Below are 15,938 nucleotides of genomic sequence, written 5' to 3'. Positions count from 1 at the left end.
GAGGTAAGCATAGGTTGAGGATGGATATGCTGTAGGGTACAGAGGTAACAGGGCTAAACACACTCCCATCACAAGTAGGATGGCATGGTTTCAGCAAACAGGGTGTCTGCTCACAGCTTTCTGCCCCACCCTGCTGCTCAGACAGATGAGATGCTCGTGAATCACTATAATTCAAGAAGAGTGTAGTTCATCTTCAATTGCCACAGCTGCACTCCCACAGATGATTCACAAAGGGCTCAGCCTCCCAGGCCCCAGGGGTTAGAGAGGCCACCAGTTGCAAGGCCACACATTGCAACCTCTTATGTGTACAGGGGTATTACGTGGACCATGGGAGCTTGTGGGATTTGTGTTAAAAACTCAGTGGTTATTCCTTCCCATCCTTTTCCTCTATTCCTTTGCATTTACTATGGAATCAGCTGGGGAATGTGTTAACTGATTTGTTTGCTTTTTTGTTATTGGATTTTGGCTGGAGAATGGTTGTGGGGAGCTGTGTGGAGGTGAGTTCTTCTCCTAGATCAGTTTAGGGAACATGGTAAGGTCAGCAAAGAGCGGGCAAATTGCTTTGTCAAGCAGTAGGCAGGCTTCATATGAGACATGACCAGAATGCCAGCCTTACTGCTACCCCCACCAGCAGTATCACAAAAGCTGTGATCTGTTTGTCAGAAAACTGGCAAATTTGTAACCAAACTCCATTTTTGCAGGAAAGTCAGCTTTGTGCCTGGTTTTTTTTGGTTTTTTTGTTTTTTTTTTGGATACTGTTTTGCTGTTGTGAAAAGCAATACATATGGAAGCCCATTAGAGCCTAAGGCTATTGTTGATATAGTCTTGACTCATTCTTGGCATTTTGTTCTTGCCTTCCTTCGATAGCTCAGTTGGTAGAGCGGAGGACTGTAGGATTGGGCTCCATAAAAGTAATCCTTAGGTCGCTGGTTCAATTCCAGCTTGAAGGAAAGATTTTTTTTTATTATTTTTTTATTTTTTTTTTTTTTTGCATTTTTGTCTTGCACTTCTTTTTGGAATTTACAGCTTTGCAGAACTGCCCTTTCCCACCATATGCCATCCCATGCCCCATGAGCAATTTTGCCTATTGAAAGCACATGACTTTCAAGGATTAATTATCACTTTCTTGTCTCCTTCAGCTGGTTCTTAGAGCTGTGGTGATTTGACTGTGGCTACCTCTCTACCTAATAAATTGATACTCATCATATGAGCTTATGTTCTGCACGGGTTCTACATTTTCCACAGGTCCTTTTTAGCTAAAGCAGACCCATGGGACAGAGCTTGCAGAGACTTTTTTAGCTGAGTTGGGTGTGGAAAGTGATGCAGGTCTAGCTACTGGGGCCTCCTTGTTGGTGATTCCACTCCTTTTCCTAGCCTGTTCTTGCATTTTGAAGTTATGAAGTTTTGAAGGGGAAGATTTGAGATGGGGAAGAACAATGTTTCAATGGGGACAGGACTATCATGATTATTCAGGTCCAGATATTTGTTTGCAATAGCCACTGCAGGCAGCCATAACCACTGGCCCCTCTTGAAGATTGTGAATGCCACTATGTGCACTGGCTGGAGGTTGTCATTTCCACTCACTGTCCATTTCAGTGAAGAACTGTAAAGGTTGGGGCTGTTGTAGAGGAAGTGGGTAAGAAAGAGGCAATAGAACTGTATGAACTGACACCACAGGCCAGGTTAAAGAGGCCTTCTAAGGACTCATTCAGACAGAAACCAACATCAGAAACTTTCAGAGAATAGAAAACAGGGCCCTGTGATCTGCTGAAGAAAATTTTTGTTTCACACAGGAAGCTGACTCACTTTCACAAGACACAGTCGGCTCTGAGAGGTCTGTAAGAAGCTTTATTAAAGAATAGATTAGAGGTTTTTAGATGTTTACATTAGATGAGACGACATTAGGGATACAAATCCCAAAGCTCATGCAAAGCTGTTCATGCAAAGCGTCTCCTCATGAAAAGTGCAGTGCTAAGCTGAACAAAGACAGGAGAAGGAGGTGGCAATTTTGTTCAGTTGCTTACTTTTCGCTGTTATAAATATACTTAGTATTGCTTAATAAGAAATATTTGCTTGAAGTTAGAGTCAAATGCATCAAGGAATCAGTACTATCCTAGAATGAATGATCAAGTGTCTATGTGTCATTTCAGTGTTTTAAAAGATTTCTTTTTTACTAATTAGAGCCAGATCAATGACCATTGATCATAGTAGAACACCAGTTTTCTTTGTCCTTCCAAATCCAGCCACATTAATTCCTTTCCAGCCTGAACAGCAGCACGCACTTACAACCTCATAACTGTAATGGGGTTTTGGCACAAGGAGGCAGAGGACAGGAGAGAAGCAGTTCTGCCTCTCTTCTCACCACCACAATCAGCTCTCCAGACCCTGGGGGTTGGGCAGGCCATGCATTTATTGCTCTGTAGGTTCTGCCACAGCAGGATGGGGCTGTAAAAGCAAGGGTGGGAGAGGTAAGCAGCTTTCTTTACAGTCCTGCTAGGCCTCCCAGGGAGGAGGATGCACAGTAGCAGTGTCTCTGGTGGGAATCTGGAAGTTGCTTTAGAGGAGGAGCAGGGTATGAATCTGGGTGATGCCACAGAAGGAGCTCAGGTGTGGTTGTAATCAGCCTGGATTACAAATGTCCCATAGCACCTGTGACAGATTTCCTCCTTACAGTGTACCTTTTAAGGTCTTGGTGAACAATAAAGTAGAAACCTTTCCAAGTGAGTAAATACATGATTCATACATTTAATTGTTGCAATAAACCCGCAGCTTTTGATTAAAAATCTGCCAATAATAGCAAACAGTAAATCTTTGTGCTTGTATCAGAGAAAGCACTGATGCTTTCCCTGAGACTGAGGAGTGGTGGTGATTGATGAACAGACTACCTGGCTTACAGGTATTTTTTTTATACTTTGAGAGTAAGATCTTTGCTTACTTAATATTTCAGTCTGGGTTGCACAAGGTATGACTGAAACAAGAATGAAGGGATAAAAGATTAATTAAAGTAGCTTCTCACTGCAAGTGGTATTTGTTCTGTGGTTGACAAGGGCGTGTTGTTACAGCATGGATTCAGCCTCATATTACTGCACACCAGTGGGTAACTGGGTTTGGGTGGAAAATAGAACCTGATATGGTTTAGCTTGTTATCCCATGGTTGTTTCATGTTATGCTGCCTGAGCTACTAGGACTGCCCCAAACTGGAACAGTGACAGTGACTCTGTCTTTCTCTGCAATGGCATCTGCACAAGGTAGTTTAATATAAGTTCAAATGTAGCCATCAAGTCAGAAAGGTGAATTTAAATTAAGTTTTTGTGGTTTTCCTGAATCTATGAGTTGAACTTTGAATAGCAAAGGAAGGAAGTATTTAAAAATTTTATTGTCTTCTGTGTTTAGGAGCTTCAGCCTTCTCTAACAGCGAATAAGCTTCCTTTCACAACCAAACTTCTTTGGTTCATCAGCAATTGTGAAGGTCACCATGTCCTTGTCTGAGGATTAGCACTCTATAGACCAAACCTCTGAAACAAAGACATAATCAGCTGTGGACACAATAGACCAGCAGTAGCAAGCTGGTATTTAACCACATAATGATTGTTATCAGTGAGATGTTTCTCCCCTTTCCAAAATACTTTTTTCATCTTCTTTTCTCACATCTTGTACCAAAACAAACTTCTAGGCTGTCCCCTGGTTTAGAAGCAGCATACTGCAAGGTGAAGAAACTGAAGCTCACAGTTTACAAAATATCTCTTCTTTCTCCCTGAAGGCAAGAGCAGAGACTGCCCTCCTTTAGGGCAGCTTGGTGAGGCAGATCCAGTTGCCTGTGCCTGCAGCACATCTTACGTGGCTATTTTGCACCTTTGCTAAGCAGCAAGTGCTGCGTGATTTGTGTCTGGCCTGGTCTGTGCTCATTCTGAGAGTCACTTTTTGTTAAAAATTAAAAGTGCAATTTTGGCGCTGGCGTAACTCCAGGTTCTCAGTTGTGCTTGCTTTGAGTGACTTGATACATCTTGAGCTTTGTTTTCATATTTCAGTTTAAATGAACCCCAGTCTTGCTCTAGACGCCTGATTTCACCTAGTTCTGTCAAAGCTGTATTGCAGGGAATGCTGCTTCAGACACAGAGGCAAACAACTGAGCAATGCAGGGCCTGCCTAAGAAACTTACACGGAACCTCAGAAAAGCTGGGTAGTGTCTGGTTTTTGAATGGAGTGAGCTCTGGTATCAGGTTTCAGCCCAGAAAAGTCATGATGCTGCAGTGATAGGACTGAAGAGCTAACTTAGTATTGAGCCCACTGATTTCCTTTGAGCTCAGTAAATTGTTTTCTGCTGTCATTACTCCCTTCCAGACACTTGCTGCCTCTGGTCATCCAGATTTAGATAAACCTCTTTGGGTGGGGTCATGTCTTTGTAAAGTTTTTCATGATGGCAAGGAAAACATTGTCCAGATTTCTTTCTGGAATAATAGTACAAGTAAATAGTAACAATTGCACTGTCCCTTTACAGATCTAGAGGTAAAATCATGGCAGTTAAAATAGTGTGCAATTAAGAAGAGCTTGAAAGGCTTTCAAAGCCAGGAAGCAAGGCAAGATGTTTTGCTGATGACTTTTGCTAGTTTGTAGAAATTGCGAAGTGGTTGCAAATCGGTTTGCTTTTACCATGAAGTAAAACTATTATCCAGCCTGTGCTTGGCTGAATTTATGAAAAGCATCTCAGCATGGCTAGAAATGACCAACATCAGTTGTTTGCTGACTTGCAGCCACCAGATCAGGTAGATTTACACCAAACTGAGCAACTATTTCACATATCTTAAGGTCTTCTTAATGGCCCTCTAGCAACTAATTTTTCTTCTTCCTATTGTAGTTGTTATAATCAGGCCTCAATAAGAATTGCTGCCAGAGACATCCAATCAGTCCATGTTATCATCTGGAAATGATTAGAGTTCTTAGGACAGACTGAAGCCATTTTGATAGCATTGATTAGTTCCTTATTTCAAGTCGTACTGTTTCACCATTCACTGTTTTAAAATTCTTGCCTCATTTATGAAGATACTTCTTTTTTTTTACATTGTAAATAACAAAACATGTTTTGTTGTGTGAATCCCAATAAGCTTTTGAAGTTTGTGGCTTTTGTAATTTCAAAGTCATCTGGAGAGTGTATGCTCTCTTGCCAGCTTTAATCAATGAATGATAATCAATTATCATATCAAAGTGTTCAGTTACTCCTTAGTGATGAGGTGGTGTAGCTGTTTGACTTAATTTCCTAGAAGACTCTCAGCACTCCCACTGCAGCATTGGGGTTACTTGGCTGACTGCATAAAGATGTTTGTTGTTAAAATGAAGCTGGTACTATTTGAACACCAGCCTCTTCACAGAAAGTAGTGTGAGATGCTTCTTTGACACCACAAATTGCTTCTTTCTAATTTTTGAGTTGTGTACAGTGTTGCTGCCAGTTCTTAAGAAGGGAGTCTGTCCATCTGTCTGTGCTTTTATGCTTAGGAGGGGTGCTAAGAGTCTTGGTTCCTTCTTTGTTAAGTCTGGGGAGGTTTCAGTGTAACCTTTTCTTGCAATACTACCCTTCTATTTTCCAGGGATTAGGGGAGGAAAGTTACCACTGGATCTCGGGTCAGTGTGTTTCATGGTTATTTGAAGCCTGAGGAAAATAAATGTGTACAGGTGTAGGGGATAATTGCTACTTAAGTCCCCCATACATTATAAAGGCCAGAGAAGATCTGTTTGTGAATGGTCTCCAAGTTCAGAGTTGAGGTGTTGGTATTCTACATTGCCCTTTTTAGAGTATGTGTAGCCAAAAAAACCTATGTTGATTTTAATATCAATATAAAGTTTGTGACAGAGAGGTATCAATATCCTTATTTTACATAATATTGATAGTGTCTATGACTTCTGCTGTTGAATGATGGATCCTAAGAGGCTTTAGTAGAGGAGGAAAAGTCACCTGAGCCTTCAGAGGCTCTGACTGCTCTGTGACCTGACCATTCTTCCTTGCTTCTGGAGCTCCTCACTTTTGGTAAACCATTGATTTGATCTTCCAAGAACCTAGCAGTGACTTATCCCTTGTTTTCTGTTTGCAGCAGCTTTGCAGCCTGAATGATGTCCCTGTTTCTTTCTCCTAGAAAGCTATCAAACCCCCAGTGAATAAAACTCTCAGATGATATTGATGTATTAAATATTGGAGCATTGCCACAGCTGGTTTTTCAGCACTGACTCCATGCCAGGAGAGCCAAGTGGTGTGTGCTGGAAGGGAGAGTTCCTTCTTCTGTGGTCAAAAGGGGAAGAAGAAGAGCAGTGGCAATCACCAGGGCAAGCTGATGCTTGAGCCCTGCTTGAGGGTATCTCTACCCACTATCTGTGGTGTGCTGTTGCTTTCCTGCAGGAAGCCATGAGCATGTGAATGGGCCATTGCTCAGTCCTTTGAGCAGAAAAACAGGCCATGTGTTTAGGAAAGGACAGTGAAAAAAAACAGAGAGGACACGAAGCTGTGTTTGAGCCATGTTTGGTCAGGCTGAAGGAAGCAATGAGGGGCTCTGTGGTGAGAAGGTCTGCAAAAACATGGCAATTATCCTCATCTCAGCTTGCCTATTGAGAAATAATCAAACTTGTGATGAATTTTGTGACCTGTCAGACCTCTTAACGGAACTGCAGCTGAAGAGATTCACTTCAAAAAGGTATGGGCTGCTTCTTATTGTTGATTTTTAACCATGAGAGTTCCTAAGGGAAATAGCATATAGTAATAACATTTAATGGTCTTCTGATGAGCATCTGGTGCTGGGTGTTTTTTTCTTTTAAACTGCATTAAAATTAAAACTGCAGTATTGCACTGAGTCCTCATTTCCTGTTAAGAGAGGAATTATGGTGCTCTATTGATTGGCAAAGCTGTTTCCCATCCTGCCTAAGTGTGGTTAGTGGACAGAACTTCTCTCACAGACACAGACATGCCCTACCACCCCCCTCAGTTCTTAAAGTTTTTGCCTCTAAATTATTCATAGTGAAATCACTGATCCTCAAAATTTAAAGCAGAGAAGGTATAAAATACTCTCATGTATGCCTTCTCATTAATTTATGTGCTATCACATTGAATAAAAGGAAATAGCAAGTTAAGCATGTTCGAGAAGCCACATGATGAGTATAATTGATGCATTCAACCTATAGAACATACATATAATAGTCCATTGTAGTTATGGGATTGGCCAGCCAATATTTTTGCCTTGGAGATCATTACTTAATCAGATGACTCTTGACCCTTCTCTTTTAGTGCTTCAAGAAGTTTGCTAGAAAGTACCCTTTTGTGCCAGTCAGCCTTTAACATCTCCCCCTGAGCAGCCTCAATTTTTCATTTAACTTCTGAATGTTACTCTGCTTTTTACCCAAGGATCTTTATGAGAAATAAAATGGAGCCTTTTCAGAAACACAATTGTAAAAGCTTCTTCCTTATCATTTAAAAGTTTGTCACAACATAGCAACAATGTATGTGTTGTAAAATGGTGTATTTAAGAAAAAAAACCCCAAAAAACAAAAATAAGAAGGCAACAGGGCAATGGTGAAGCTACATTCTGGGGGTTTCTGTACAAAATCTCCCTTACCTGTGCAGTCCTTGGGCGCATAGCAAACGTGATTCGTGGCACCAGATGGGAGAGTGAAGAACCTGACACTTGGAAAGACAAAGATCTGCTTTGACATAATTCAGCAGTCACCACTGGTCCTTATAGCCCTGAGGTGGCTGATGGGCAGAACAAAGAGAAATGCTCACAGCCTGAATGGCAAACCTCATTAAAGTACCTGGTTTAAATAGCTGCTGCCTTAGGAAGGGTGCTGGTTGAGACTTTGGAGACTGAAGTAGTGTATACAACTCGGTAGTCCCTTTTCAACATTTTGGGGAAAAAAGCGCTGGGGATACCAGAGAAGAGGGCAAGGTCCACCAGGGTGAGCCTGCACTGACTGATGGATGCTTTTCCTGAGGACAGTCATCATGTGAATCTTTGTTGGTACCTCCTAAGAGGTACTGTGGTGTACACAGGGACAGGGAACAAAAATCCAGGTTTTAAACTGAGTTGGATTGCTCTTTTTAGGGCTGCAGATACTGCAGTTTTGGTATAGCTGAGTGAAAAGGTGTATTTCTCATCAACTTCCCTGTTGCAAGGCAAAGTGCAGGCAAACTTCTGGAATGAATTATAAAGGGTCCCATATCCTCCTATAAAACAGAATGAAAAAGCCTGATGTCCTGTCAAGGCAAGTGATAAGATATATCTCTAATTTTAGAATGAGGGTACCTTGGAGCTGCTCTACCCCCACTCCTGTAATGAATGGTGAAAAGGTTTCTGAAATATGGCTTTGCTGAAGCCAGGGTGCTCACAGGGTCCTTCCCATTTGTTTTCTTTGTGATGAGGCCTTTCTCTGCTCAGTGGACATGACAATACCCACTTTATTAAAAAAACCTACAGAAATGATGGCTACCTTTTCTTTGCTAGGAAAGACAGACCTTGGCAAATAATTACTTCTAGTTCTTACTCCCAATATATATATGACATTATTTATAGAGACTTGTAAGAAAAATAGGAATTATTTTCTTGACCTAGTGAGTTACAGCTTAAACCAATAAAAGAACAAAGGAGGAGGATGTAAGAAAAACAGGATATAGGAAAGGATTTTGTTTAAAGAGGCCCATGCACGGCTAATAGATATATTCAGAGAAAAGAGATAAAATACCTCAGATTAATAACTGTGACATTCTGCTGGCTTATTACTTTCTAAAAGCTTTACTCTCTGTGGAGCTAGAGCTGTATAAAAGATGAAATAGTTGCACTCCACATTTTATTCATCCCAGTAATGATGACAACGTCTCTGTTACAAACTTATGTTCTCCAAGGAAAGCAATCCTCTCTCTCTAAGTATTTCCCAGGGAAAAATTAATCGGGTTCACTTCTCTCTGTTGCCTCTGTATTTGCTCCTTTATTCTTTGCTTCTCACTGCCTGACCTTTGTTGAGGTAGCCATATAAAGCAACAAAATGCTGCTTAAAGTTCATAACTCTTGGTCCTCCTATTTGCTGTGAACAGGTCCAGCTGAGAAAGTGAAGAAGAAACCTGTCAGGATGCCATAACAAGCACCATATATCAGAAACCCACAGGATAGAAAACCTAGCTCAAACACTAACTTTGTTTTTGCAAAGCAGGAAACATTGCTTAAATTCTCATAGTAAATATTTCTTTGTGTGTCATGGGGAGCTTTCATGTAAGCTCGGATTAGCTGGAAATCAGGACAAGACCTGAACTTTGTTCTCTCATAGCTATAAAAGCAATTGTCAGGAGTATTTTTCAAGGAAGCCCTTCAGTTTTTGAGCTCAGCAGAAATGGATTGCAGTTGATCTCAGTGCTGCATTCTTCAGCAATTGGAGAGAAAGACTTTTAGGCTGATATTTAAAAATAAATAATGTCTCAGAGAGAGATGGGCAAAAATCCCAAAGTGAAGGGAACCAGCAAAGGGGAAAGGTCCATTATATGTAGATGGGAAAGGAGAAAAGGTAGAAGGATGAGAGTGATGTTTATTTCAAAGGGGAGAAATCAGAGTCAGATTAAAAGAAATGCACTAAAGGCTTTTTAATTGTAGGTGAAGCTTGATGTAAAATAAATATATTCTTCCTCTTTTTCTTGTGCTACACCAATGCTGGTCCAGAAAACACCATCACCTGTGGCATTAACAGAAAGACAGGACTCCAAGGAGACACCTTTAATGCTGATGTCTCTGAGGAATGAAGGCTAAGGGGCTGGAGGAGGGCAGAGGCAAAATGGGCGTTCGTTGCTTGGGTACATACAGGGGAATGTGCTATCCATGACTTTTTCCAGGACCCTCTACCCCAGAACTCCTCCTGAATATTTTGCAAGCATACAGAACAAGCTTTCCCAACAATAACACGATATGGGTTGTGTTTTCCCCCTTTTTGCCCCTGCTGCATACCCGGTGGCTCTGCCTTACCCATGGAGGACCTAGAGCCCAGAGGGAAAATGTCTCACTTGTGGTAGTGGATTGCTTCAGCCAACAAGCCTGGCAATCTTGTGTGTTTATGAACACTGAGCTCACCTTGGATATTAAAAGAAAGAAATGCATTAGCTGGTAAGCATGTTGGGCCTCTTCCAAGGCACACTAGTGTGTTGCTCTGCACACCAGCATGGAAGCAATTTGCAGGCAGGAGAGCTGACAGGCACTCCGAATGAGCTGTGCCACATGCTCTTTCCTCTCTTCACCTTCAAACTTGTTCTTTATTCAACCCCTTTTGCTCCAGTTTCACCATCTGAGCTTCAATGTGGCCTTCTGACACGGACAGTCTGGGTGAGTAGAGCCACATTAGTTGTAAAATCTCTAGCCAATCCTATTTTTTGGCATGGAGGCGGCTGTAACAGCATTGTTTTTATTATTCATCAAAAGAAAATTTTTCAAAGTAAATACATCAAATACCACATAACACAAACTCTTCCCAACCACTGCTTCCTTTCCCTTTTTCTTTCCCCTTACCTCCTATTTTTATAAGTAATCAAGTTGTTACTTCAGAGTCAATTCCAGGTCATCTTTCATTTGCTCAAAATATCTCCTTATTGGCAAGCTATTTTCCCATTATTCAGGAACACACATATTGTTTTACTTACAGCTGTGTGCTGTATTTTATGTTCTCATATAAATGTTATGCCTGGATTATCTTAACTAGAGCAAACTGGTTTTAGGGTTTGTTGTTGTTTTTATTTTTAGGCTCCCTTCCCCACCACCTCCAAAAGATGTGAGAAATATTATATATTTGGTATATTTCCCTGTTCTTAAAATGACACAACTTTTCACCTTTCTATTTAGTAACACAGATTTCCTTTTTGCTGTGCAATCTTCCCTAGTTTGAGGCATGTTGATAGCTGAGATTTGGGAAAGATGAGGAGGTAAGAAACATTGCTTTCATCCCATGCAGGGCAGGAAGGCAAACAAGGCAGGGACAGATTCCAGATTCATTACCTGCTATGTAAAGAAAGTAGCTTTTCTTATCTGTTTTAAACTGTTACTAGTTTCAAGGAGCATTGGCCTTCAAAGTGTATCAGGATCTGGCAAAATCTAGTGAGTTCTGCATTCACTTACTATTTTTTTGATTTTTGGGAGCTGATCAAATAGATACTTGTATTTATATATTGAGGGCCTGGGGAGGGAAAACACCTAAGTCCCTTTGGCTTCAGCATGTTTCTTGAAGTGATTAACTTACTTGAGGTCCTGATGAAAAATAATGCATTTGTAGCAACTTATTGATCTTATGCCTGTATTTCATACCTGTGTGTGCTAATGCTTGATGCACTGAAGAGATGGATCATCTTCTGTATGCATGACAGAAGAGAACCTCCCCCTTATTTTTAGGGTGTTCATGACAGTGGAAGACCACTGGAGAAAAGTGAGCTGCTGAATTCCCTTTATCCTTCGGGGTTTCCTTTCTTTTTCCTTAAATTTTTGAAAATATTTTTAATAGACTTCTAATGCAGAGGGGCATGGTTCTGCCCTTCTTCTCCATCCCCATGAGAACAAGACCATCTTGCACATCTTGAGCTACTCAGTTTATTAATACTCCATGCTTTTTAATTTGCGAATGACTTGAAGGCACTCGGAGCATTAAAGGAAGTCTCCTCATGGAGGCTTTTTAAAGAGACTCTCCTTAACTTTTTGAAGTTGAGATATTCACAGTTTCCTTGGGCTTTTTCCTTCAGAGTAAATGTGTGCTAAATGCTAATTCTTGCATTAAAACTGGGTGTCTTATAGTAGGTATGATGTTTAGCTGTCACCCAGGATTTAAGAACAGAGATAATAAATTAGCATTTGGGCCACATTAGCTGGATTGTTAAAAAAAACTGGTCTTTTTCATTATTTTAACATCCAAAGGAGAAATCCCCTGTGGGATGAATGTTTAATCATTAAAGCAAACAATCAAACAAACTTTTATCAATTTTGATGGGAAAAGTATGCCTTAGACTTTGCAAGACTCGTGAGGAGCAGCAGACACACTTCTCGTTGGGAATATATCTTAGTTATTTGATGTTTTCAGGAGAAGGGAGAAGAGCTTGTAGCTGAATGGTTTCTCTGTCAGCTTCCTGGCTTGAAGTTGAGGAGGAACATCAAGCAAAATGCCTGAGTGAATGATGTTGACTGGGACAGGTTTGTGCGACCCTTTTGTTTCACGGGCTAATTTAGTTATACCCTGATCCACAGCAGTTCACAAATTGGAAGTAGGAGATCCCATAGAGATAGGTTTGCTCTCTGCCCACGTTGGCCTGTTCAACTTCCACATTGCCCTGGGAGCATTTACTGCCATGCCAATTAGAGCCACCATAGGGCTGTCGTTAGTGGATGTTGATATCTGAACAAACAAACCAAGAGTCTGGTCTTGATTGCCGATGTCTTTACAGTTTGGTTTCCTGTGGTGTGTTTGTACAGATGTACTGGTTGGTATTCCTCTGCTTTTAAATAATCACGACCATATTGGGGGGTGGGAGGACAGGACTAATTTGCTAGGAGTTTGCTGAAGGAGCCCCCACCCAGTTCCTGTGGCTTAGCTTCTGTTCAAGTCTTGCTGCCTAACCCACCACTTAGGGTGGTGACTTCTGTTTCCATTTGTCCCCTGTCAGAAAGGGACTGTGATCATTCACTCTGTTCAGCCTCAGAGAATTGCCAGTAGAGCAAGCATGTAATCACATCTTGTCTGCAGATTGAACAAACCCTGAACAGCCCAGAAAATACCTTCAAGGACAAGGACAATGCAAAGAGTGTGTATAAATGACCATGATCTTAGTGGTTCCTTTGAAGAGGAGGATTCATGTCCTGGATATCTCTCATATCCTGTGGCCAAAGAAATGTTCTTTCTTGCCTCTTTATATCCTGCTGACTACTTGCTGCTATATTTCTCCAGAGTTGGTGTAGTACACCCCCACTCTGAGCCACACAGGAGGAGCAGTGAACAAACAAAGGAAAGATTTGGGCTCTTTGCTCACCCTCCTGTGAACTTGGTCGCAGCCTGAGATTTGGGTCATGCCTTGATCCCTCCTAGGCTGAGCTGCATGAGCTATGTAAAGCAAGCTGCTTTATAATCAGAGGGTGCTGGGACTTTATCACTCCATCCTTTCTGCCCCAGCCAATACCCTGACTCTTATTTCAAGCTCTTTCCACCAACACGTGTTTGACATGTTCAGGAGTGGAGTTGAGTTTAAAACCTTTGATGCTACGTGGCCAGCAGGACTGGAGGAGCAGCCTGCTCCAAGCAGAGCTCCCCCTCAGACCACTTGCAGTCATATCCAAATGGCACTGGGGGAAAAAAAAAAAAAAGAAAAAGAAAAAAAAAAGGCTAATTGTAGGCTCTCCAGTTTTCTCTATTAGGTAGATCAAAAGAATTGCTGCCTTCACTGGCAAATCTCAAGGATGAATTGTGGCAGCCAGACCAGTACTGGTCTGTGTTGAACTGTAGTCACCTAAAATAAATCATCACTAATTGCAGTATAGGGCTGTGATTCCAGAGAGGCTGCTTAAGCACCACACAGTGACCTCGACTGCCTGGCTGGTAAAGCCAATGGTGAAACTCTCAGAGATCTCAGGAAGTACAGGGCTGAGGCTGCACCTTTGCCTGCTTTAAAGCCAACCTTGTTACCTCTTGGAGAAAATAGGATGCATGCAGTAATGCAGTGAGTGGTGTGATCCCACCTTTGGCTGTGTGTAGCTGCCCCAGCATTGAGGGATCCAGAGGGAAGGTGATACCTTGGTTTTCTGGCCATAGGAGACCTGCACAGAGTTGTTCTGCTGGCCTGCTGGTTCAGGTTCTCAATCTTTCCCAACTTCACCCATGGCAACCTCTGCCACCCACTGTGATAGGCACAACCTTCTGCCCCGGTGTCTGGCTGTGGCACCAGCCAGACTGAGTGTGTCCACCGTGGACAAGAAAATTGTTCTTCTGATGCTTTCACCTGAGATGATTTGTTCTCTTCTTCTGCACCTCCCTCTGGAGGCAATGGGTGCTGCCAAATGGGGGACCTTATGCTATCATGGATTAGTCATGTTTGTCACAAATGCAAAAGGGCTCGCAAAAAATGGCATCCACAGTGCAAAAAAAAGTCTATTATATCAAATTTTTTTAAGTTTTGTTTTCTCTGAAGCTATCTTTGAAATTAATCCAGGTGAAATATGTGTATGCAAATTTGGGATTTTCCTTATGAAGGACAGGCAGGAAAAGGAATTCAAGTCAGTTCAAAAGTCCAACTAGCTGAAGATTTCAATACAATATTGAAGAAAGTTTCTTTACTTCTATAAAAGGATCACATTTTCTTCAGAAAAACAAGGCAAAGATCGGGAAAAAAATTTTGTGCAAAGGCATAAATGTGGACTGCAGGAAAGCTAAGGGGATGAATGAGTCACTTTTCTACTACTTGTCCACGAGGAAATACTAACAAGAACTGCAGGCATGAGTTGAACCAAAACTGCTCTGGTGGGTGCATGATTTGAGCTGTGGGAGGTGGCAAGGACTCAACTGCTCTTTGCCCTCCTCACACTCATTTTGCCATGCTCAGGGGGAAAGGAATCCCCTGCATTAAAATAAGTGACTGGAAAGCCAAGCAAGCAGGGTGCCTGGGTGAGGTGGGGACAGTGGGCCTGGCCTGGAAGTGTGTGCTCCTTGCTGGGAGCTGCCTCTTCCCAGGACCTGTGGGAGGACCAGGCAGTGCCTCCTGAAGCACAGGGGAAGGCAGCATTGGGCCAAGCTTTGTTCTTGCAAGCTGAAGGGTGGGTTGTGTGTGCCACTTGCTCTGTTATTAAGAGAAATTAAAAGCACCCCTCAGTCAGCTGTTAAATGGGATGCTGAGAAGCTGACACCAATCACTCCCACGCTTGACCCCTTCGGAGCAATATATAAACAGTGGGTAACTAATCCTCCCTGTGTGGCTGGGGGAAGGAGCGGACAGGGATTTCCCTTCCTCTCTCCCACTTCCATTTTGTAAGGGGAGATGGGAGGTGGGATCCTGCACCTCTTTTCTCCACTAGACAGCAGGAAGGAGCAGGCCTGGGCTGTGCCTATCTCATGCCATGGGGCAACGTGGCCAAGCAGGGCACAGGTGAGGCCCACAGCCTTGGCTCAGCAGTGCACCACGTTGCTCTTCTTTTTATATATGATCGGAAATATCTCCAAGCCAGATGCTCAGCTGGTGTAAATCAGTGCAGCACTGCAGATTTATACCAGCTGGAGAGATGGCCCCTGTACCTCAGTGGGAAGGGGATGGGGAAAGGGAGAGAGGCTGTTTCTGGTAACCTCTACACCAACCTTCCTTCTGGGTAAATATCTCCATATGTTAACAAATGCTAATTAAAACCAAAAGCACAGAGGAGCTCTCAGTATGAGTGTGTAACAGGAGTGCTCCAGGATCCTGCACTGCTGTAATCTCTCTCCTCTCCCTGGATCTCACCTTTTATTTGGTGTTGCACCTCCCTGACTGGTTTAACCTTGCTCCTGGTGCTCTTTGTTGGAACTTTGCCATACATGCAATATTGGTCTGATGGGTGTAGCATTGGTGTCTGCAGACATCTGGGGGCAACCCCAGATGTTTCACTGGTCAAGGGCAAAATTATGTGTTTTGTTGCTGTGTGCCTTGCAGTCACATAAGTAGCTGTGCTCATCAGTCAGGAATGTTATGGGAAGGGTATTCTGGAAATGCCACTTCTTTGGTTTCCAGGTGGCCACCACCTTCTCTGTGGCCTGAGATTAGCTTAATGTGATGGTTTCTGGGGAACACTGAGCACTATGCTTTAAAAACAACAACCCATGAATACCTCTAATCTCTAAAGGTAATAATAAATAAGTGTGAGTTTGTCCTTGAGTTGAAGAGAAAATTTCAGAAGTGGATGTTCAAAATATCTGTTTGTACAAGGGCTGGGCTATCT

General features: G+C 42.3%; 1 non-coding gene across 1 annotated transcript; it reads left to right on the top strand.

The window, feature by feature from the left end:
* Nucleotides 1–857: 857 nt before the first annotated feature.
* Nucleotides 858–950, top strand: TRNAY-GUA. The gene is made up of 2 exons: nucleotides 858–894; nucleotides 915–950. It is a non-coding gene; the product is annotated as a tRNA-Tyr (tRNA).
* Nucleotides 951–15,938: the final 14,988 nt, after the last annotated feature.

This window comes from Calypte anna, chromosome 2 (assembly GCF_003957555.1).
Source record: "Calypte anna isolate BGI_N300 chromosome 2, bCalAnn1_v1.p, whole genome shotgun sequence".
Classification (NCBI taxonomy): Eukaryota; Metazoa; Chordata; class Aves; order Apodiformes; family Trochilidae; genus Calypte; species Calypte anna.
The sequence above is the reverse complement of the archived record's forward strand: the minus strand, read 5'-3'. Positions and strand labels throughout refer to the sequence as shown.